The following is a 25,270-nucleotide window of genomic DNA, read 5'->3' on the forward strand; positions in this document are numbered from 1 at the left end:
ATTCTTGAAACCGATGGAGTGCGTAGTCCAGAGGCGTAAACAAGTCCGGCCCTGTCTAGAGCATCGATTTGAGGTGTTTCACCGTTGCTGTCGCGTCCCAAACGAGTCTCACCTTCCCGGGTTTGTTCGGCTTGAACACTAGATGCAACGGAAGATACCAAAACCGCTCTTGCGAAGTTCGCAGCTCTTCGTCGGAAAGCTTCCTGATTTTTGTCGGTAAGAGTTTTTTTTTACCGATATAGCCAAATATTCGACCACATGATCGCACAAACTGCTTAAAATGACATAAAGGGTGTATTCGTGGAAAATGGCACTCACACAAACAGCCGTAGCTTTTTAACTATTATACCAAATTACTTGAAATGTTCAGTGAAGAATGCTTAGTCTATAACGTACATACTTATTTTTTATGAGAGTTTGAGAGGTGGTTTAACTCAAGTATAGTAATGGTCATGAGAGCATGCTGTCTTATAAATTTGAAATCACCGGTTATGCAAGGATATTATTTCGTCATTGTTGCAGTTGAATCTTGGAACCAAATCATATCTTTTTAAAAACTTTGAACAAGGGGTGTAAAAATAAGTTAAAGTAAACAAAATGCAGTATTATGCCACTGTAAAAAATATGGTTAGACAACATTATGTTTTCTTGATTTAAACTCAAGTCAAAGCTCACATTTGAATCATGGCATATTTTTTACTTATTAGATACTCTTTGAACCATCATCTTTGTAAATTTCAATTCGTTTGGTATAATAGTTGAAAAGTAACAGCTGTATATGGGTGTGCCATTTTCCCCGGATACAAATTTTAATCAAACAAAAATTTAAATGAAACTTCTAGTATAATAACTAGTTGGAGGCTGCAAAATCGTTTTAATAATTTAGTTTCCAACGATTTTCAGCATTAGTTTACCTTTTTTCCACAACGTTCTTAAAGCTCAGTTCGCACAACAAGCAATGTTCCGTCGTAATAACCACTCATTAGTCACCGGTTCCGCGCATAAATACCAAGAACCTAACTCGCTAATGCCGTTGTGCTCTGTTTACACATTATAACCCTCTGATTAGATTCAGAACCCCTCTGGAGTATGTCCTCTTGTCGAAAGCGCGTTGTTGTCGTCGTCATCGGTGTGTACCTTACTCATTTTAACGCATTTCTTGCCCCAACTGGTTCCAAATGACAACGAAAGGTGCGATTCCTAGAATGACACTTCCCAGGGCTCGATGTTTATCGTACTTCTCCTCCGTATGTGAGCCTTTGTTCAGTTCACAGCACGCACTAATGTTGTGTTGTAGGTACCGTAGTAGGTGCCATTTCCCAAAATGTGCGATAGCGAAAGAAAAAGGTGCAAGATTCACGCCTCGAGACCGCGCACAAAAAGGAGCGCAAATATTGACATGGAAGCTCCCTCCTATCTCGTCTGGCGGAGGCGACGTTCCGAGCTTGCAGCTGAAACCCTTTCCTGATGGTTCTGGAGAGATGAGACCGGCATCCAGGAAACGACATACGCGCATGGTTGATGAATAAACAATCAAACTGTAGACAGTTACAATTTGTTTATGCGTAAAGTACGCGCACTGTTTACTTTCGGAGAACGGCGCAGTTGCTGACCACAGCAGAGGAATCACACATTTCGTAGAACCAGAAACAGTTCTTAATCTCGGCGTAGCAGAAGCGACCGAGTGCACGTGCATTATGGATGGATGCGGTCATCATCAGGGGAACCAACACGCCATGGCCTGCAGCATTCCGAACACACATCTGGATCGGAGTGATAACCATGTTTCGAAAGCGGAGAATCTCGACAGCTGCGGACCATTTTTCCGGTACCATTGTAAATGCACCCGGTTTGTATTTTTAGGCATATTTACACTTTCGTACGGTGCCCTGTCGTTGTAGTTTTCTCGGCCTTTTCGGTTGGCAGGGAAAGTGCATTACTTACTCGAGAGGTGAAACAAGAGCTAGGCATTTTTTTTCCTGCTTGAATTCTTTGGTGTTATTCACGTAGGACTTCTAGTCGTTGGAAAATGTAAACAAATAGACGTGATACGCGAAAAATACCGAATGCACGGGAAAAGTCGACACAGAGTCAATATAGAGGAAAATATAAATTACTCTTTCAAAATAAACATCAACGCATCCCGTCCGAGGTAAAATGTTCATACCGAACACGGTCGTTAAATCAGGAAAACAGACTAATGGAGTGGAAAATGCATCCGTGGAGAACAATCAATTTTCGATTGCAGCATTTGCAGAAGAGAGTTGGTTTTCAATTAATAGAAATTGTTTGGAATTTTCCGTCTCACAAAACTACTCTTGGCATTGCATCAACATGGCACATCCAAATTAAAGTCTATTCGAATGTCTGAATTCCAACACACGTAATACAATAGTGAACTGTGAAGATGTGTTCAATGATTTTCGAAGGCTATCTCAGGGAATTACTAAAGCGCATGATTGTGTGGTAAACTATAGACTACTAAATGTGCAGGTTGAGAATCAGATGTCATTTCTTCATACACTGAAACCATAGTTAGGAATACTATTTTGCAGAAAACATTTATTTTCAATATAACCACGCTTATTACCGTTAAATTTTATATGAATTCAGTTTAGTTGACTACACAGCAAAAAAATAATTTTGATATCACGTCAAAGTGGATGCACTACAATCATGTCGAAAATATGGTGTAATATTACTTGCTAAAAAGGACAAAATTATCATTAATACAATGCATGAACTGACATTACGCTGCTTTAACTGCATTTGTTTATTTATGTGGTCATAAAAATTACATGAAATTTTCGACATGATTGTAGTGCATCCACTTTGATGTGATATCAAAATTATTTTTTTGCTGTGTATGAATGTTAACAAATTTATTATGATTCTGGACAAATCTATTATGCCTGCTCAAAATGCATAATAATTTTGATAGAAGTAATAGTAAAATTAAATGAAATTGTTTTCTGCCAAAATCTATTGGTGAAGGAATTTAATTTAAACCAGCAATATATTTTTTTTTCCAATGGATTTCGTGTCAGTGTATTTATCTTAAAGGCTGACTAAAACTTTAAAAGTCCATCAATGGTTGTTATACAGTACTTTTATTAAAACTTCAAAGTTACATCATTAGATGGTTACATTTCTGCAGTTCAAACGAAATCTCGAACCTTCCTCTTGATGGAGCCCATCAGAGCTTGAACAATGGAAACGGAAACGGAATCAGCGCATTTCTTCCATTTTCCCGCATTAGCTGGATGTTCTTGACTGCACCGCCGCTTGGTCGAAGTCGCTGCTTTGAAATTGCCCAGTATTTTTCGATTAGTCGAAATTCCGGGCAATTCGGAGGATTCATTAGCTTTGGTACAAAATCGATCTTGTTGGCAGCATACCACTCCAGAACCACCTTGGAGTAGAGGCAGCTGGCCAAATCGGGCCAAAATATGACCTTGCCCCTATGCTTACGGATGAACGGCAGTACACGCTTTTTCAGGCATTCTTCGATGTAAACTTGGGATGTCATCGTCGAGGATGTGACGAATGGTTCACTTGCCAAAGCATGGCCTTCTTCGCGAACTTGTCGGCAAACGCGAACTTGAATCTTCCCGGCATATCCCCACGTCCAGTCGCGATGTTAAAGTTTTGACCGGGAAGCTGCTTAAAATCGAGTTTGACGTATGTTTCGTCGTCGATCAAAGTGCAGCCCTTGTGTTTCGTCAAAACACGGTCGTACAAGAGCCTTGCACGCTTTTTGGCCACGGAATTCTGATTCATGTGCCGGTTCAGATGTTTATTGGCTTTGTACGACTTGTATCCTTCCCTGGCAAGGATGTTCCACACCGTTTAAAAGTTATAAATTTGAAGTTATTTTTTAATTTTCTTACAAGCTTTGGATTTATTAAAAATTACAATTTTGAAAACGGTTTTTGGAAATTTTTCGAGGTCTCAAACATTTCAACATCGTGAAGATTATCTTCAGTCCTGGATACTGCACATATATCATTGATTTTTTTTAAATCCAAGATCATGCACTGATCACCTGGCCCTGCGTCATTATTCATTCAGCCCGTTCGGGATGGATTTAAAAAAGAAAACTACAGCACGCCTAATTCAAACGGTTCCAATCATGACCACCGCCACCACTTTTGGAGGATAGCAGCCGAAGTCGAAGAAGACTACGTCAATGACGTTGTGCTAATGGCTGCTGCTTAGGTAGGGGCAATACCTTTACCTTTTACCGCGAGGGGGATATAACTATGAAGTCCTGAGCATCATTTTTTTTTTTTTTTGAGTTGGATACATACTATTTTGGTGGTGGTCTTCATGTAGCACCTGACAATAATAGGTAAAGCTATTGTCGAAGTCGTTATTTACCCTACCGACCAACCTACATATTATGATTTACTTACACAAACCGCACCATGAAGACGTAGGCATTAAATCATGAGGGAAAAAGAAAACCAACAGAACAAACAGAGAAAACTGGGGGAACTACTGCTGGAGCTCGCTTGTTACCGAGGTGAACGGCTGCGGGTGGTCAATTGGTGATTTATCATGCAAATAGAAATGCTCGTTATTGGGATTGGAGCAGGTCCTTTAAGCAATGTAAACTGAATGCACTTGAGTTAGGAATTATATTTAATTTATAGCAGTAGATTGGTGCTTTATTTTTCACACTTTGAGTATAAATATAAAATTCGAGTCAGCGCGGTTGGATAAACTGTCACTTTCACTTACAACGTTATTACTACACTTTAATGTAAACTGAGGGAAATGATGAAATCTCATTAAGAGCTGTCAAGAACCGATCATCAAGAACGACACGTTGGTTTGCGGGTGTACGCAGAATGCTAAAATGCATTTTTTCGTCATCCTGCAAATGAGTAGTCTCTTAATTGTGTTGACTGATTTTAACCATTGTTTTTTTTTCGAAAAGGTTAAACAAAATTTAATTCCCAGTTTTTTTTTTCGAAAACTCTACTTTTGTTAAAGTTGATTCGGAAAATAATCATGCATTCAATATTGGAAATAAGATGTGTTGAAGTAGGTACCATAAAACAGGGCCAAACCACTCATTCCTTATTGTTCAGATATAACATTTTTTATGACTTATAATGTTGAGCAGAAGCACGCCCAGAAATAAGAAAAATATTGTACTGGAAGAAAAATATCAGCAATCAAACACCCCCAACTAATCAAATTGACCCCGTTTTGCGCTACTTATTTTCAAACAAGCTTGTTTTTCCAAAATGAAGCTGATCAGATTTACATTTCAACCAGTCCTCGCTCAGAAAAAAAAATGTATGTTGGAAACAATGCATTAACTATGAACACACTTTGTACGTATATAGGAGCATCCATTAAGTACGTCACGTGAATGTGCAGAAATTGGATTGAATCAAGTAAATCATATAAAAAAATCAAAATAATTGCTATTTTAGATCTTGCTTTTTAAGCTTTCCAAATTAGGCTTCAATCCTAGGCTACTGAAATGGATCGAGTCGTACTTATCAAGGCGGACGCAAAAGGTAAGATTTGAAGGAAATCTGTCCACCATAGTTAATGTAACATCTGGTGTGTCACAAGGTTCACATCTTGGTCCATTACTGTTTATTTTATATGTTGTTGTTTTAAATTTCTTCATGTTTCTATATATGCTGATGACATGAAACTTTTCATGGAGATATCTAAAGCACCTGATTTTCAAATATTTCAACATGAAATTGACGATTTTTACACATGGTGTAAGAAAAGTTTGTTAGAACTAAATATTAATAAATGCAATTCTATATCGTTCACAAGAAAGCACACTGTAATACACAACACAATTACTCTTGGCCAGAAAACAATCCAAAGATCCTATTAAGTCAGAGACTTAGGTGTTATCCTCGACACCAAGTTAACTTTTGCTGATCACTACAATAACATTATCTACAAAGCAAGCAACATGCTTGGTTTCATTAAATGATTTAGTTTGCACTTCAATGATCCCTACACAATCGAAACACTTTACGTAGCATATGTGAGGCCTCTTCTCAAATATTGTAGCATAGTTTGGGCTCCATATCATGATACACATGTAAACCGCATTGAATCAGTTCAAAAGCAGTTCTTGCTGTTTGCTCTAAGAAAGTTGGGTTGGACGAGTTTTCCACTTCCATCTTATGAATCGCGTTGTATGCTAATTAATTTAGATGAGCTCAAAAAGCGAAGAGAGTTCGCAATGATTACTTTTATAAACGATGTGATTTCAATTTTTATGCTCCCACTCGCTCACTGCGGAATAGAAATTGGTTTAGCACCAACAATCAAAAAACAGACTATACCAAAAACAGCCCACTGAATAGAATGATGTCTTGCTATAATACATACTGTGAATATATTGACATAACAATGAATAAAAGTACGCTAAAAAAACTTTCTTCACGAGATTAGTTAGGCATCAACAATAAAATATAAATTTTATGGAAGTACTTGAAGTAACATTGTAACAATTAGCGTTTAAGTAAAATTGTAAAACGGTCTGGCCATATAGAAAGTTGCTGTTTTCAGCAAAGTTGTGCAGGTGATCAAGTCCTTTTGGATGGTGGCCATATTAGTTCAGAACTCTCTCACTACGCAGCGCTAGTGTGCATGTGAAATTCCTATATAAAATGTATCTCGAGCGCCTGGCCATATAGAAAGATGCTGTTTTCAGCAAAGTTGTGCAAGTGATCAAGTCCTTTCGGATGATGGTCATATTATTTCAGAACACGCTCACTACGCGGCGCTAATGTGCAAGTGAATTTCCTTTATAAGCTGTATCTCGAGAGTCTGGCCATATAGAAGGTTACTGTCTTCAGCAAAGTTGTTCAGGTGACTAAGTCCTTTCGGATGATGGTCATATTATTTCAGAACTCTCACACTACGTGGCACTAGTGTGCAAGTGAATTTCCTATATAAGCTGTATCTCGAGAACCTGGCCATATATAAGGTTACTGTCTTCAGCAAAGTTGTTCAGGTGACTAAGTCCTTTCGGATGATGGTCATATTATTTCAGAACTCTCACACTACGCGGCGCTAGTGTGCACATGAACTTCCTTAATATGTTATGTCTCGAAAGCTTGTCCATATAAGATGTTGCTGTGCAATGTGAGAACAGGAACCGGAAAAGGGATGACGTATAGAGGCCGGAAATCGATGTCAGACGCCATTTTGGAATCTAAGATGGTTGCCATCGGTTCAAGAAAAACTGTCAAATACCCAACAACATGGGTATTTTCGAATAAGAGATGACATGTAGAGACCGGAAATCGATGTCAGATGCCATTTTGGAATCCAAGATGGCGGCCATCGGGTCAAGAAAAACTGTCAAATACTCTACAATATGAGTATTTTCGGAAAGGAAACGACGTGTAGAGGCCGAAAATCAATGCCAGATGCCATTTTGAAATTCAAGATGGCGGCCATCGGTTCAATAAAAACTGTCAAATACCCTACAATATGGGTATTTCCGGATGGGGATGACGTGTAGAGGCCGTGAACCGATGCCAGACGCCATTTTAAAAACCAAGATGGCGGCCATCAGTTTTAAGAAAAACTTTCAAATATCCTACAATATGGGAATTTCCGAATAGGGACGACGTGTAGAGGTCAGATATAGATTCCAGACGCTATTTTGGAATCCAATATGGCAGCAACATGTTTTCCATAAATAAGGCTTACCAAATTGCGAATAATTTATTGTGTATAGCGTATCATTGGGCAAGATTGCAACGTAACGTGGAAAATTCCTCAAAACAATAAAACGCTTTGATTTGTTTTGTTTTTTCTATCGTACACTACAGATTTATTCCTCATTTTATTTTCTCTTTCGACAAAAAAGAACCAACCAGCGCTGTCATGTTTTATGCATTCTAGTCACTTTCGTTCTTCCACTCCGTGAGAAGGGTCTCCACTTCCCTTAGCAAATCTTGCATTTTTGCACTCCGTTCAACATTGCTGTCCAATGTGCAGAAACTTTCGACCTCGGAGAGTTGATTTAGTTTTAACTCGATTTCTGCCGCACCATATTCATCCATATTCACTGTAGAAGGGTCGGGGAATAAATCTGTCGTTTACGATAGAAAAAAACAAAACAATTAAAAGCGTTTTATTGTTTTGAGGAATTTTCCACGTTACGTTGCGATCTTGCTCAATGATATGCTAAACACAATAAATTATACGCAATATGCGTGGTAAGCCTTATTTATGGAAAACATGTTGCCGCCATATTGGATTCCAAAATAGCGTCTGGAATCTATATCTACACGTCGTCCCTTTTCGGAAATTCCCACATTGTAGGGTATTTGATAGTTTTTCTTGAACCGATGGCCGCCATCTTGGATTTCAAAATGGCATCTGGCATCGATTCCCGGCCTCTACACGTCGTTTCCTTTCCGGAAATACTCATATTGTAGGGTATTTGACAGTTTTTCTTGACCCGATGGCCACCATCTTGGATCCCAAAATGTCGTCTGGCATCGATTTTCGGCCTCTACACGTCGTCTCCTTCCAAAAATATCCATATTGTAGGGTATTTGACAGTTTTTCTTGAACCTATGGTCGCCATCTTCGATCACAAAATGGCATCTGACATCGATTTCCGGTCTCTATACGTCATCTCCTATCCGAAAATACCCATGTTGTTGGGTATTTGACAGTTTTTCTAGAACCGATGGCAACCATCTTGGATTCCAAAATGGCGTCTGACATCGATTTCCGGCCTCTACAAGTCGTTCCCTATTCGGAAATAACCATATTGTAGGGTATTTGACAGTTTTTCTTGACCCGATGGTCGCCATCTTAGATTCCAAAATGGCGTCTGGCATCGATTTCCGGCCTCTACACGTCATCCCTTTTCCGGTTCCTGTTCTCACATTGCACAGCAACATCTTATATGGACAAGCTTTCGAGACATAACATATTAAGGAAGTTCATGTGCACACTAGCGCCGCGTAGTGTGAGAGTTCTGAAATAATATGACCATCATCCGAAAGGACTTAGTCACCTGAACAACTTTGCTGAAGACAGTAACTTTTTATATGGCCAGCCTCTCGAGATACAGTTTATATAGGAATGGCACATGCACACTAGCGCTGCGTAGTGAGAGAGTTCTGAACTAATATGGCCACCATCCGAAACGACTTGGTCACCTGAACAACTTTGCTGAAGACAGTAACTTTCTATATGGCCAGGATCCCGAAATATTCTATGTTGGAAATATGATCCATATATTATAGCACCCGTCATAAGTAACATAAAAGTGAAGCGCCTCTAGCGGCGTAGTTCCCAATTTAACCTGAATCCAATGGCACAGGTTTGTTGGTCTAACCCAGTACAGCAACTTTGTCGAAGACAGTATAGCTTTATGTATTGAAACAAATGAGATAATCCACTACAGCCCCCATTAGTGAAAATCCCATAAGCTGTGGGTATCCTTATTCGCGGATAGCCCGGCAATAAGGATCCGGCAATAAGGGATACCGGCAATAAGGAATCCGGCAATAAGGATTCCTGACTGTACGTGTTTTCATTTAAACTCGTTCAGCTTATTATTGAAACGTTATTGGCAATCTAAACCCATTTTGTACTTTTAAGCTGTAGCGTTAGCGCTGGTGTCGTTCACCGCCGAAGCCATTAACTGTTGGCGTCCTTCGCTGTTGTCGTCGATACCTCGTTGGTATCCACCACCGACACGTGTTATGTCGATCGTGGATCGACAGTTTCAACTTACCAGACCACCAGTTACCAGCAGCACACTCCAAGACAATCGGGGATCGGCATCTTTTCACCGTTGGAAACAGCCACAAACAACGGCTGCCTACGTACTAACTACGACCGAATTGTCCTTCTACGGTGCTGGGCCATAATTTAGGCCTAGCCTCCATCACGTGCAGCGACAATCACAAACCACTATACCGTCAGCGGTGTAAAGTGTTCCGTTGATGTGCCGATTCGGGATCACCTAATACAGCATAGAAGCCGACAGGAGGAACCGAAGCCAAGTGAAAATATCCTAGTAGTAGGTCTGTTGCAAATCGGATGTAGAAACTTCTATACGACTTATTTCTGTAAAAATTATTGCCGAGCTGCTCAGTGGAGCTTGAATGACCGTTATTCGGCAAACCAAACTTAGTGTGTACGCTTCCCATAACCGAAATCTTCTTCTCAACCCAAAAAATAATCCTGGGACTGGGGAACAAAAGAGACATTCAGTGCATAACCTAGCGACTTTCAACAGTGGCTTAAAATGAAAGTAACCTTAACAGATACACTAACTACCTGCATGAATTTAAGTTTTGGCATAACAAAATTCGCTTGGTCAAGGCAGCCTCTAAGTATCGAAGTCAACATTTGTTTTTCTAGTAGATTTGTTTCTGTAATAATTGTATAATTACAGAGTTGATATAACGTCGATAGGATTAAGTATTTGTTTTAGAAATAGTGAAATTTTTGAATCATAAATCATATTCCAAATCTCCTTTTCCCTCTCCCGATCCAAACAATTGTCATCCACTAACCTCGAGAAGACCGCGAGTAATCGGTTCCAATCCTTTAATTTGAGATTTAAGACATTTATAATGTATAAAGAAAATGATAACTTGGCTCTGTAAAGTTTATTCGAATGAGCCTGTACAAAGTAATTAAAAAAAAAAAAAAAATTTTTGTTTTTCTTCATTCGTTGCTATTGTGCGTTATCGCCTGTGTTGTTGTCAATATTAATATTTCAGGCGTAAAATTTGATTACGGCACAAAAGCATTGGTAAAACAACTTTCTAAGGCCCTTTACACGCGAACCAAAGTACGCCTACGCAAAGCAGTACCACTTTTGGAAAGGTGAGAGTTGCCCCTATCAAATATTTCGCCTGATTTGTCTTCATCTTGGTGGTGATGATTTTGAGGATAAAATGTAAAACGATTATTTTAATATTACATAAATACAGCGCTGAAGAATGTGCCGTGTTGTTTTTTACACACAGATGGATGGGAAATTATTGCCTCTTGCTGAATTGATGATAATATCGAGATTTTAGGCTTTGGGGTCGACAATATTCAAAATAATGATTTTGTCCAAAATGAATATGATTATTTTGATTTTGAGGATCGCTTCTGATTTTGACAATTTTTTGATGGATAACTCTTATCGAGAATCAGGTTGCTCGGGATTATCTGAATATTTTCTCTCGGGAAAATATTTTTGATTATTCCTGGGGGACTTATTTGGACGAAGTAAGATCTATAACTAAAAAGTTTCATAATATGAAATCTCCAGGTGATGATGGAATTTTCTATATCCTCATAAAAAAACTCCCAACTTGTCTTTCTTGGTAAAATTATTTAACAGATTTTTCCATTTGGCATACTTTCCTGATAAATGGAAAAATGCAAAAGTTGTTCCAATTTTGAAGCCAGATAAAAATCCAACTGAAGCTTCTAGCTACCGTCCAATAAGTTTGCTTTCTTCAATAAGTAAACTTTTTGAAAAGATAATTTTAAATAGAATGATGCTTCACATCAATATGAACTCAATTTTTGCAGATGAGCAGTTTGGATTTCGCCATGGGCATTCAACTACTACAACTACTACTACTACTACTACAACTACATCAACTCTTAAGAGTTACCAATTTAATTCGTTCAAACAAATCTGAAGGCTGCTCAACTGGAATTGCTCTTCTAGACATAGAACAAACATTCGACAGTGGCTTGATTGTTAAATTAAAAAGTTTAATTTTCAACTCTATATTATGAATTTAATTCAAAATTATTTAACCGACAGAACTCAGCAGGTAAATTATCAAAATTCCAAATCTGAACGACTACCTATTAGAGCAGGGTAGCATTCTTGGGCCTATATTGTATAACATTTTCACTTCGGACCTCCCTGATTTGCTCAGGGTTGCCACAAATCTTTGTTCGCTGATGACACAGGCATTTCCGCTAAAAGAAGAAGTCTTCGTGTTATTTGCAGCAGACTGCAGAAAAGTTTACATATTTTCTCTTCTTATTTACAAAAATGGAAAATTTCTCCCAACGCTTCCAAAACTCAACTTATAATATTTCCACATAAGCCTAGAGCTTCGTTTTTGAAACCTAGTAGTAGTCACATAGTCACTTTGAACGGAGTTCCAATTTCCTGGTCAAACCAAGTGAAATATCTTGGATTAATACTTGACCAAAAATTAACTTTTAAAGATCACATTGAGGGCATTCAAGCCAAATGTAACAAATATATAAAATGCTTGTATCCTCTTATTAGCAGGAAATCCAAACTTTGCCCGACGAATAAACTTCTAATATTTACACAAGTTTTTAGACCGGCCAGCATTACGCTGTGCCAATATGGTCTAGTTGTTGCACTACCAGGAAAAAAGCAAAGGAAGGATCCAGAACAAAGTTCTGAAGATGATTTTGAAGTTGCCTCCCTGGTACAGACTACCGAGGTACATAGAATATCGAATGTTGAGACTTTAGAACAAATGTCCAACAATATAATTAAAAATTTCAGGCAAAAATCGTTGCAATCCTCCATTGCAACGATTAATTCCCTTTATACTTACATAAGGTTTAGTTTTGGTTTTTAGTTTTAAGATTTCAATTGTTATACTGACATGTAGGTTTAAAAAACCTGTTTAAATACTGAATTTCCAAGGCAGGAACAATGTAAAAACACTTAGATATATATATCATAACAATTAAGGCTGGTAAGTTACTGTAGTAACTGGAGCACCTAGGTTAAAATGAAATGTAATATATTTTGAATTTGGAACAAATAAAGAGTTTAAAAAATGCATATTAGTTAGTGCATAATGAACTCATTAGTTCATTTCGCTCGTACGTGACAGCGAAGATTTTCAAAACAAACGGAATTCATTTACACTCGGTTGAAGCGCTATTCCTTGCGTGCGATGGTAAATGATAAAAACAGACACTAGTCAACAGACATAGACCAGCAGGCAGGGGCGTTGGTCTTTCCCCTACCTGGATTGAGGGAGGTCTCCGGTGTCAACACTAGTTTCAGGATTATTGAAGCCATTTTGAAACACACAATGGTTGTACTTGCCACAAAAGCTCTCAATTAACAACTGTAGAAGTGCTCAAAGAACATCAAGTTGAGAGCTGGTGTAAAGTCACAATGAGGACGTAGACAATTCAAAAGAAGAAGGCATTTCTTATTGAGTTTCCAAAGCATTCAAGAAGATAATAGACCTTTTCAGAGATAATTGGTGCTGTTTAACGCTTTTAGGTATTATAGGATAATTATGGCATTTTAAGATATATTCTTGAGTTTTAAACCATTTTGACTTTTGTGAAGTCACCATGTACCTTTCTTCTACATATAAGTAAATACTTTTGTTTCTTTGAAGATCCGATGGAATGGTTTGATGATTATATGTATATACATCTGTTTCGGTTTCTACAACTTTGTCTTAGACATCATCTCGAAGAGCCGCTTTCGTGCTGTATTCTGATGAGAAATCAAATGTCGAGTGCGCTATTGTCAAAGGTTGGGAACGAGTGGGTATGGCCAAGTTCCAACATATTTTTTTTTAGATTTTCCAATTGATTCATTCGGCAAGAGAGTCGTTCTAGCCCTTTTTTTTCTGGTTTTAGACGTTTGATGTTTTGTTCTTGAAACTTCATGTGCTCATGATTTGCCTGAAGATTTTTTGAACTAGTTTGGAAATAACCCGGAAAAGTCTTGGAAGTGCCTTTGGTTCAACAGTAGTGCAACAGAACAGTAAGAGTACAAAATAATGAAACTGGCTGAGATCTTCCCTTTATTTTCATTTATATGTTCTTATATTTTTTAATATATTTTCATTCTATTACTCTCTACTGAAATCTAGTTCTCACCTGTTCGTGTTCAGCGTTGGAAAATTTTGCGAGGTTTTATGAAGCTCACAAAAGGAAAAGTTCGCGAGTCATTGGCCCTTATTACCGATGTCACTTCACGGTGAAGTGACAACTTGTCACTCACGGTGAAGTGATTCCTATTTGATTTACATGGCAATCACTTCACCGTGATTGACAACTGGTCACTTCACTTTGTTTTCACCGTGAAGTGACACCCGAAATAAGGGCCATTGCGAGTTTTTGCGAACTTTTCCTGTAGATTGATTAGAAACCTGCTTTTTCTCAAGGGAAGATAGAACTAGGGTTCTTTCCTCCATTTCCTTTCTCCTACGGCCTTTTATTCCATTTTTCAGAAAGCGAGTAATGGCGCTATAACCATAAGCCATATGGGCTAGGAGAGTTAATGCTCATATCCCAACCACTCGAGGAAAATTGAGCATCACTTAACTTTTTTAGATTAGATGATCCCAACGATCAATAATTTATAAATAACAATACAGCGGAACGTACGGTACGAGATGTCCACGTTTCATCCATTTATTGGATTCTGAAGCATCGTGTTTTATTCTTTGATTTTAACAGGCTCGATGTTTCTGAATCATCTTGCCCCTTAAATGCTGCACAGGAGGCCTGGCCGTTTTGATATATTTTGCGCATCTCTGATGTACAAAATATACCAAATAGACAAGAAAAAGGATAGGGGTATATCTATTCATGAACTGGCTGTGTTGGTGTTAGATTAGATTAAAGTTGATTGATATAAACAAATACTTTTGTATTTTCTCAAGTTCTGGACACAGTACAGTGGTTGAAAATGTATTTTTCTTTCGTTTAATTCATATCACGTTAATAATGTTATTTTAATAATACGATGTCTTCGGAGAAGTTTATTGGTATGCTGTAGTGCTTATTTGAAAGGTTTAAGTTTTAAATTAAGCGTACGAAAAATAAATTTTCAACCGCTGTGCACTGGCGTAGTGCCTTCTAAAACATATCTGGGAGTAACTAATGCTATGTGAAATTGGCGCACAATATGACAAGTTTAAAGCATTGTAATTTTAAGTGTTTCACGATGTTATAACTCCCCTGGGTACTTTTTTTTACCATATCAGTGAACTTGCAAACATGAACCATCATAGATTTGTTAACGACACTGGTCCTTGATTAGTTATCTTCATTTACTTTTATTGTACGGTTTCAGAAAGCTTATTTTATCATAAAAGGAAGCAGCCATCTTGTACTCGGATCCGCACTGTTGGATTCCAAAACAACGGCGGTAATTGAATTTGGAATTTTCTCATCGGATCACTTGGGCACCAAATTCCTATGCACGAACAAAAAATCACGAACAAAAAGCTACTTTTCAAATGTATGTTTACCATTCCGTAATGGTACAGGACAGTAAAATTACTACAAATATTATCATTGGATGACCGTTGATGTGCTTATTACTTTGTAAAAGATTCAAAAGCTCTTACTTGCCGTATTCCGGATATTTGAGACTTTTGCCTCATTATATGAGGTTTTGCAATACTTATCGCAGTCGCAAATTAGTATACATTTTAGTGGATGCTGTCGACTGCGGAACATTTTCAATGGGAGCTTTTTTTGGCTTCGCAGTCACACATCAATCAAATGATTTGATATTGCCCCCATGAAGGGCAATATATAATCGTTTGATTACCGTATGACTTCGAAGCCAAAAAACATAAATTGTATAAATTTTATTTACTTCATATAGCCTTATGGTTTAATATCGATTTTAGTCATATTAAGACATTTAAGACATATTTTTTATATCTTCAGTACTCTCTAAATAATCTTATCTGAAAATTTAACATTATTTACCATAATAGTTAAAAAGTTACAGCTGTTTACGTGTGTGTTATTTTTATCAAGTACACCCTTGAGATGATAGATGAGCAAATGGAGTTCCATTTTTTTTCCAGTACCAATAGCAGAACCCATACGCTAAACTTAGAGCAGACTACATGATCGTCTGATTGGAGCTTGGCAAAATAAATGCACAGGCGATTCGTCATCAACATTCCCATGCATATTTTCAACTTCTACACACATTTATACACTGCATCGTAATTTCCAGTAATTCTAATCAGAGAGATAGCTATAAAGCAAGAACCATCGTTTGATTCCCGGTCCGCAATTTTTCAGGTTGGAAAATTTCTCGACTTCCCTGGGCATACTTGCCTCACAATTATACTAATGCAAACATAGTACTGGCTTTGAAAGCGCTTAGGTGGTGCATCTAGAACACTAGGTTGAGGGCCGGCGTAAAGTCCCAGTAAATATGTAATAAAACCCATAGAAGAAGATTACAATTTTTAAGACTTAACTTTTGCTTGAATCTGTTAGATAAAAAATATGGATTCCTCCAAGAATGCACTTAATTCACAAATATGGCGATGTACTTAGTTTGATTGATATAGCATTTGATTTGTGATATTTGCGGCATATTTTCAATAAACTACTTGCCCTAATTGCATCAGAACTGGAACAACAAAATGGTAGGAAAATTAAACGTGCTTACCTGAAAGTATAAAGAGGGAATCTTTGTTAGTTGAATTATTGTGGATTTCAAGAATATATAAGCTATAGCGACGAAATTATGTAGGCTCGTCCATGGTACAAATGTCGAAAACTAACACCTTTCCCTATTTTCGTTATGTGTTTTGATCAATAATATTTCGTAAATATAAATAAGAAACGTCATGTAACATCGATCCTGAACTATTCATTAATTTTCAAAAACATAAAAAAAAATTGCAAAAATACTATTGCGTAAAATGGCATCTATTATTTCCTTTGTGAAAGATCAGAGAGCGTCAGTGAATACCATATATTGTTTTATATGGATATTATTTTCTTGGATTGTCCAAATCGAGGCTAGCAACAATTTATCACAAATAAAAGTCCACAGTTACAAATTGGATAATGCGATACGAGAAAGGCAGATTTTATTATCGCCGAGGTTATGAAAGGGATGCTGTGAAGTTCTCTCTTGAGAAACGACAATGGCTGTATCTCCAATATCCTACACTCTATCTACATGAATCTTAAAAGCGGTTTCAGCGGGAGTTCAAGACGAACATATCAATTTAATCCATTTGGCGCATCATACACAACACTGGATTGATCTGGAAACGTTTGGAACGACGTGCAATTCAAATCAAGGAAAGCGATGTGATCAATTTTTTTTAACGAACTTTCGTGCATACAGTGGAACTAACATAACCTCGTATTTTTAGGCGAGGTTAGTTTCGACAACAGATCCATGTTACGCGCCAGAGTCTACGGAGTTCGAGGCCACCACTTAGTGTTTCGAGATGAATTTGTGTGTGTGTGTGGAATCATTACTATGTCATTGGACAAAAAGTTCATGTGAAGCCTTTTCTACCAGGGAGACATTCGATATGGATAATGGATGGAGCAAAAATTCACTGTAGTGCAAACATCATAGAATATCTTCGATCAATTGGAATATTCTCTATCTTTCCTACCGGCGCATTGTCCCAGATTCAACCATTTGGAAGTCGTTTTTAGATTATGCAAGAGACAATCTCTATCAGGAAGGTGGAAAGAAAGGCATAAAACCGGTAGTTGCCGACGTTATGACTACATTTAGACATTACAATATGTCTAACTTGTTCAGGAAGTGTGGTTACCTTAGAGGAGCAAAATTTGATCCTTCGGTCGCAGATGTGTCTGATTTCAAGAGTAATTGTTTTAAATTTCGTGTTTGAAAACCAATAAATGAATACAAAAGTAAATAAAAATTCTTTATTCGTTGAAAACCAGTTATATCATTTGCAAGTTGACTTACGCATCATCTACATCCTCCATGTCAACTACCTGTCGACTGAACTCTCCTTCGGAAACTTCCATTTGCGCTTATGAATGAATCATCCATGCATCCACGCTGTTCCAAAGCTTCGATTCGATGCTTCACGAATTCATTTTGCAATTGCATATTCTTTCCCAGCAAACCACAAATCGTATGAGGATGTATGTTTAAAATCGTATAAATATCCAAATCAAGTTGAAGTTGCATAAGATGATTGGTTGAAATTGTTTAAGATGAAAAATTATGATTCAATCATAATCCTCTTTCAAGATTATATATGAGTTCGTTTGATGTCAATAAGGAATTATTTAATAAGTTCTGCTCAAATATCACCTACCTTCCATTTTGCAATTAAAATAGTTCATTACGAATCACATTAATGTACAGTTGAAATTATATAAGATAATAAATCATATATCATGCAGAAAAGATTGTATAATGCAATCTGCACTGCTCTAAGCAGTTTCAGCTAGAGGAGGAATGACACCATTCAATACACCAGATCGAATTAGATTTAATCACGTATACAAGCGAGGCATCATAATTTGAAATTTATTGCTCCGAATATACGTGCTCATATGCCAGCGAGGATTGCAGCAGGACTACGGAGCTAAAGATCTTTGGTTCGAAACTAGGTATTGCAGGTAACATTGACTTTAAACTTTAAATATGTTCATCATTTCAAAAGATAACTCATTAAATTTCAATTTCCAACTTATATTCAGACCAATATCACCAGGTACCACTAACTATAGAAAATTGAAGGTTCATTTAAAAGGTATTTTTTCATGCTTCTTGCTTTTTGGTCTGCCATAATTTTAGAGATGTAATTTGAAAGTCGTACAAATAACATTTTAAATGAGATATTGGCATATACAAAATCATATTAGATGCAAGATAAAATTCTAAATGGAGTTGTATAAAGTACCCTATTGAATCACATGAAATCATACAATGTAGGAGTATTTTTCCACATGCACGTATATGGCTTACAGATTTGTACGTATAGTTGAATTCTATGCACTTTATACGATTTATTTTTACCGAATAAAGATTCACATAGCAGAGTAGCAATTCAGTAATGTGAACAAAATGGTTGGTTGCGTGGCCACCACCTCAAGTGAGGAAAACGCTTCCTTGAGTGCCGTGATTTCTTCAAAAAACGATGCATTTACATTGTGAGCTACAGCCAACACTTTTAATCTTCGGATCGTCTTGTGTTCTGGAAAGAGGTTGCAGATGCTTTGGAGGAACTGAATGAATCATATTATTACGCGTATGAGCTGGTGAAGCAAGTATGGGTGAAACCCACATTGTCCATGCCATTTCGTGTCCATCCCAAAGATGACCATGTCGTTGACACAGATCCTTGGATAAATCGACGATCAATTGTGTCGAGGCTGCTCCTGACTTATCGCGCTCAAATGTGTCAATCAAATGTTGCTTCACTGATTTGAAAATCTTACGGGAGCGTACGGACAGTGAATAAACATGAAACAGCAGCTGAATATCTTTTCCTTTCCAGTTTTGAAACAACGTGGTGGTTAGTTTGTCCAGCGAAGTGTACTTATGATTTTGCTTCTCGTAAAATATAGGAAACCTCCCCCTCTTGTACTTCCGGACAATCCTTATCCATTCATGCTGGCACCGTGCTTCCATCATCTTGCTGGTTAAAAATAACGTCTCGAAGTAGATGAGGCTTGCAAAGTTCCCATAATTTCTTCTTAAATTTACTGAACGCCTTTACCCTCCCCTTGGCTAGTTTTTGCACCTTGCTGTTGGTGGGCGGGCTTAATTTCGTGCTAGTGGAGTGTTGGAGACGGTAGGTTTATGGTCGGCGTTGCAGGCTCATGCCGTGATAGAATGGCGTCATGGGCAGGCAAAGGGGATTACTAAGCTTTCCCTCTCTGATAAATCACTGCATGAGAGAACCAAAGATCTAGTCTAGCAGTGATAGTATCACACTTGTTACTCATTTGATTGAGAGCCGCGTCGTTACATTCTTACATTATTAATAATTAGATTTAAAAATATATATTTGCTTTATATAACCTTGAAATTTCAGTGTTACATCCACTTGTAATTGTGAGCTGAGGAAACATAGAGCTGCATCTTATTATATGTAAAATAATAATTATTTTCATTGTAGAATATCAACTATTTATCTGTATAAATTTATATTCGTTATTTTATATTTAATGTGTGGCGGCGACTCCGGCGTAGTGGTTAGCATCCATACCTCTCACGCCAGAGTCACGAGTTCAAATCTCACCCCAGGACAAGTCACGAATGACCCAAGAGTTTTAAAGTGACTATAATGAAAAAAAAAAAATATTTAATGTTCTGATTTATTTTATTTCTCCATTACATATATTTTCATTATATAAATAAATACTAGGTTGGAAGGGAGTATCAGGGTATCATTTGACCTGGAACTGGACGATGGAGTGGTATGACAACCGGAGTCTAGGAGGGAATAAACACTATCATTTTTTTATCCTACCGATTCGATTGTGGTGGTGTGAATTCTACTTCAACAGTTTCAGTGAGATTTACGCACCCTTCTTTACAAACCATCCTGTAGGAAGCTTAATAAGCATTGCGAATTGTGTTATTCGATTTGTTGGATCGTATCGATGGAAGGAGATTCTTAAATTCCCGTGGGTTTCGCGTAAGTGTCTCTGCTTACGGGTCAGCACCTCCGTTTTTGGCCCTTCATACAGTGATATTGGGAATTCAGATCGGTAGCTCAAATTGATCTTGCTATTAAGTGGAGCATGCAGCTACTACTAATTCTCTCTACTACTATAAAGTTTTTTGAACATTTAAGATAAACATCTGTAAATACACCCAAAGAAAATTTAAAACAGAGTTCCATTTGCGTTTTAAATCTGCATGTATGTAAGGTAGCCACCATCTCTTCAAAGATCTAGTCTTGTATGCAACAAGACAAGAGATGGTGGCTACCTTACATACATGCACATTTAAAACACAAATGGAACTCTGTTTTAAATTTTCTTTGTATGTATTTACAGATGTTTATCTTAAATGTTCAAAAAATTTTATGGTAGAAGAGAGAATTTAATAGTAATTTGTAAATTTTACAGAAGTTTTGGAAATTTTGGAGAAGGTTGGGATATTTCATAGAAGTTCGGAGAACTTCATAAAAATACTAAGAGCTTCACACACAAAATTTGAGAACTTAATAGAGAACGGTAAACATTATGGAACTTGTATTTTAAAAAAGCTTCAGGAATAATCATTGAAGTTCTTCGAATTTCATAGTATACTATAGAACTTCATGAAAATATATTTTTTATTTTATTGCATGAAAGCGCCTGCGTCTCTTACATCAGACAAATATTCTCTCAAATCATACCAGGCTGCTCAGAAACAATTTCAACGATCTTCAGGTATTTTAAGATCAACAAATCATGTCTCTCAGATATTCACCCACAATACCAGGTTGCTCAGAAATCGTTTCAAAGACCATCATGTGATAGGCGATCTCCATAAAGTACTCAGGATATTTTTTGAAGTCTTCTGGCTGTTCAGGTACTATTTCTGAACATATCTGGTTGATCAGGTACTATTCTGAAGATCCCAAACTTTCCAGCAATTCAAATAATGTCTCTCAAAAATCCTCTCAGGAAACCAGATGGCTCCTAACTTTTCCAAAGATCTTCAAGTGATCAGAGATCCCTAAAAACTTCTCTGGATACTTTTTTCAATACTTCTGGTTGATTAATTTTTCTGAAGATTTTGTACTGTCCAATAATACAAATCACGTCTCTAAGATATTATTGATTCAAGGTTGCTCAGAAATTATTCCAAACATCAGGTCAAGATCACTTTTGCTGATTGTGTTGCAGTTTCATTTTTGACAGTTTCAACTTTTAGAACTGTCGAGTAGTTGGAAAAAAAATTTTGAAACTCAGCATTGCGAATCGGTAAAAATATCCCAGAGAAAGTCGACGAAGATAATCTGTATATATTACTTAGGACCTACTGCAATGTTCAGCTTGATATGAACAATACAAATAGATATTTTTGGTTGCTAGCGAAAAACTTGAAGACAAAAAAAAATGCTTTGCTTCGAAATGTAGGTATGGCCGCAATATTAGGGGAATTTAGGTCGACATTAGAGACAATAATCCTAGTCGAACAGTTTTTGGGTGACCTTCTATCAGAGATTTTAAGAAACTGAAGCAACAATTTCCAGTTATTCTAGCTTAGCATAAATGGGCTTTAGAATAAATTTGTTCAAAATACTGTTCCACTGCAAAATTAGAGTGGTAGGAAACGCCATTTTATGCTGCTCGAATTATGATTACATCATTCGAGCAGTTTGAATCAACGATTGCTACCACTCGAACTATGCCGTGGAACAATATTTTGAATATCTTTTTGGAGTGATGTTATTGAAGAGATTTGAGTTATGTTTAGAGATAAACGAGAAGATCTCAAGTCGATAATATACGAGGCCAGAATTTGTGTAACCATCAACGGAATAAGTGCTGAATTGTTAACCAGCATCACATCGACTCAGTACCCATTTTCTTAGTTATTTCGTTTTTTTTTTCGAGAAACTATGCTAAGCTAGAAAAATATGGAATCTATTGTTTCACTCGCTTTAAATATTTAGCTGATAGATAGTCATCTTAAAAATTTCCGACAATATGATTAATTGTTGGTATTCAAGCTTTTACAGTTTTTGATTCATGGCGATTTCAAGAAGCTTCATTATATTTGTTCTTGCAGAAAACGAAACCAATACTGTAAGTATACGAATGATGTTAAACAGGGATAGTTTTTTTCTTAAGGCCAATGGCAGTCGATCACTAACTTCTTATGAAGGTTATTATAACATACTTTTAAAATTATCATCATTCCGCTTAGTCACTCTACAAGCCGTTTCAATCTTGATTGACGCTATGTAAACAATGTTACTGTGAAAATCATTGATCAAATAAAACTTTTTACGACCATAATTACCCACCGATGTGCTCATGATGATTATTCATGCTCTCCCATCCTCCGCTTTCGTGTCTCAGTTTGGGTAATAAAAGCAGGTAGAAAGAAACAGAAACATTGGATGTAAACATATTTTATCCCTCACTTAAGTAAAACCTTACCAGATTGGTGGAGTCTTAAAAGAAATATGTTCCAGCATTAAGAAATGAGCGTACCCGAGGACCATTAAATGTATACACTGCTGTTGAAAACTGCTCCGGAGGTTATGAGTTCATCAAACCATCCCTCCACTAATTCCCCACCAAATTAGCGAAGACAGTTGTTGCTAGCACGAAGACATTGAAAAGAGTTTCTGTTTTTGGCAGGGAAAACTACAACGATGGAGATATGGGTCAACCGGTATTGCTAATCGTTATTGAAATATTCACTCCATTCCACCCAAACTGTGAATCCTGTTTCCGGTAGTTGGACTTTTATTAAATCCATTCAGCTAATCTGTGTATGCATGTTAAAATATTTAAGCATTCTAAATCCTGGGAAGAAAGCTGAAGGTGGTCAAGAAGGGAGCCTATTGACCGCTTCCAACAGGCTGCAGAATCGCACATTGCACATAGAGTTAGGTTGTTGGGTTGGCATTGTGTTGCAGCTCGTTGCACCTTTTAGCAGTTCTCTATGCAGCATCGTTTTGGCACAAAATGCAAACGTTGGCAGCGATAAGCCGGAATAAAATCCGATACTTTATTGAATAGATCGTCTCATAACTATTAATGTCTACCAGTTACTCGTTGTGAGCGTGTCTGTATCTCGAAGATTCAGTCCAGGGAGACCGTATGATATAGCCAACTGAAAAGAGCAGCTATTTTGTAGAAGGTTTGTCTCGTAGTATACAGTTTAACACGGGAAGCTGAAAACGGCGAGACAGATTTGCATACGCTTTTTCACAATGGCTGGCAAAACTGTTAATCTCTACCTTCAGAGGGTAGCATTTTTTACGATTCAGACTATAAATTTTGATGGATAGAGAAATTAGACTCGAAAATGACAGCTGTTCCCGTTGAAGTATCCGAAATGGATCGCTGTGTATCATTTTGATGACGCATTGATACATATAAATCATCCAGTACGAAGAGTCTACCCAGACTTCTCTGATGTTTTAATGTGTAAATGCGTGTCTCCATGTACAGAAATGTAGGCTGTGTCCCAAATGACAAGTACCGTTCCGATTCAAATTTCGGACGATTCAAATTTCGGACACTTTCATTTTTAATTAAATATTACATCCAGTTAGAAACAAAGTAATAATGTTAGATGATCGTGGAGGGCACTACAAGACATGTGGATCATATTCGTCCGAGATAATCAACTTTTAAAAGTGTCCGAAATTCGAGTTTAAGTGTCCGAAATTTGAATCGGCACGGTACAAGGTTTTTATAATTTTATTTAGGAGATTTTTAGCCACGGGCACTTTATACGGGCCACGGGCAGATTTTTACCATGACAACGGAAATGTTTGGATTCGATCAACCTTGTCTTTAACCCGGAGATTTAAGTGACATTTCGAAAGTTTATTTTCCTTGTTCGAAAACCCCTGTGTTATCAATCGACCGGTTTTCAAGCAGAACTCAGCCATGCTATCGAAATCCAGCTTGGAAATAGCTCCGGCGTAGTGGTACACATCCATACCTCTCACGACAATGTCACGAGTTCAAATCTCATCCCCGGATTAGTCATGAATGACCCAAGGAAGGAATCAAAAATATCTCCAATTCACAAAATGACAAGCGATCAACGAGCCGAACAATAACGCTTTGTCAGAAATGGAAAGCAATAATGATATAATTTTTTTTTTCATGACAAACAGCCTTTCCAATATAGCTTGACCAAATCGTTGGCAAGCTGCTTCACGAATTAAAGCCGAAGTAATACACGTGTGTTAATGGGATTTTTTTATTATGTCTTTTCCCGATTCCGATCAAGCTATGTCCTCAACCATGTATATAACAACAAATCAGGAAAGCCATATATCATTATCGTTCTACCAGTTCGATTGAGCTGTGTTGCTAAGAGAGTTTGTCGTGGTAGTCGCAAGCGTTTTATCTGTATCGTTGGTTGCTTTATGTGTTTGGATTCGCTTCCCAAGAGTGTTAAACTGATTACATAATGGAAAAAAATGTAACTTCTTTTCTGTCATAAATAACCACGCTTGGATAGCAGAGTTAATATATAACATTCCAGTGGGAATGGCACTTATGAAGAATGCACATTGTAGTCGAAATACGTATCTGCTGTGGATACAAAATGTTATTGGAATTAAATGGAAAACAATCACAAATTTTGCTCTAATGAGTATTCCACGAACAACCCAATCCATAAAGTTCACAGCAGGGGCGTAGTGAGCAGGCGACAAAAGTAGTTTACGCAGTCAGTATTTTACCTACCATGACTACTTTCTTTGGAACTGTATAATAGATGTTCAAATATATCAGTAATTCAACGTTGGAGTATTCTTAATTAATATTTGGAAGTGACGTTAAAAGGACATTCCAACAC

The 25,270-nt window shown here is 37.3% G+C and overlaps 1 protein-coding gene and 1 pseudogene across 2 annotated transcripts in view; both read right to left on the reverse strand.

The window, feature by feature from the left end:
* LOC135697834 (hemicentin-1-like) overlaps positions 1-25,270 on the reverse strand; it is a 642,304-nt gene that overhangs the window by 327,163 nt on the left and 289,871 nt on the right. The gene's annotated exons all lie outside the window — the stretch shown is intronic.
* The window catches only part of LOC135697869 (uncharacterized), a 61,794-nt pseudogene that overhangs the window by 327 nt on the left and 36,197 nt on the right, over positions 1-25,270 (reverse strand).

Source organism: Ochlerotatus camptorhynchus, unplaced genomic scaffold, assembly GCF_037179485.1.
Source record: "Ochlerotatus camptorhynchus isolate MF236.1 unplaced genomic scaffold, CSIRO-AGI_Acam_v1.1 ptg000078l, whole genome shotgun sequence".
NCBI classification, from domain to species: domain Eukaryota; kingdom Metazoa; phylum Arthropoda; class Insecta; order Diptera; family Culicidae; genus Ochlerotatus; species Ochlerotatus camptorhynchus.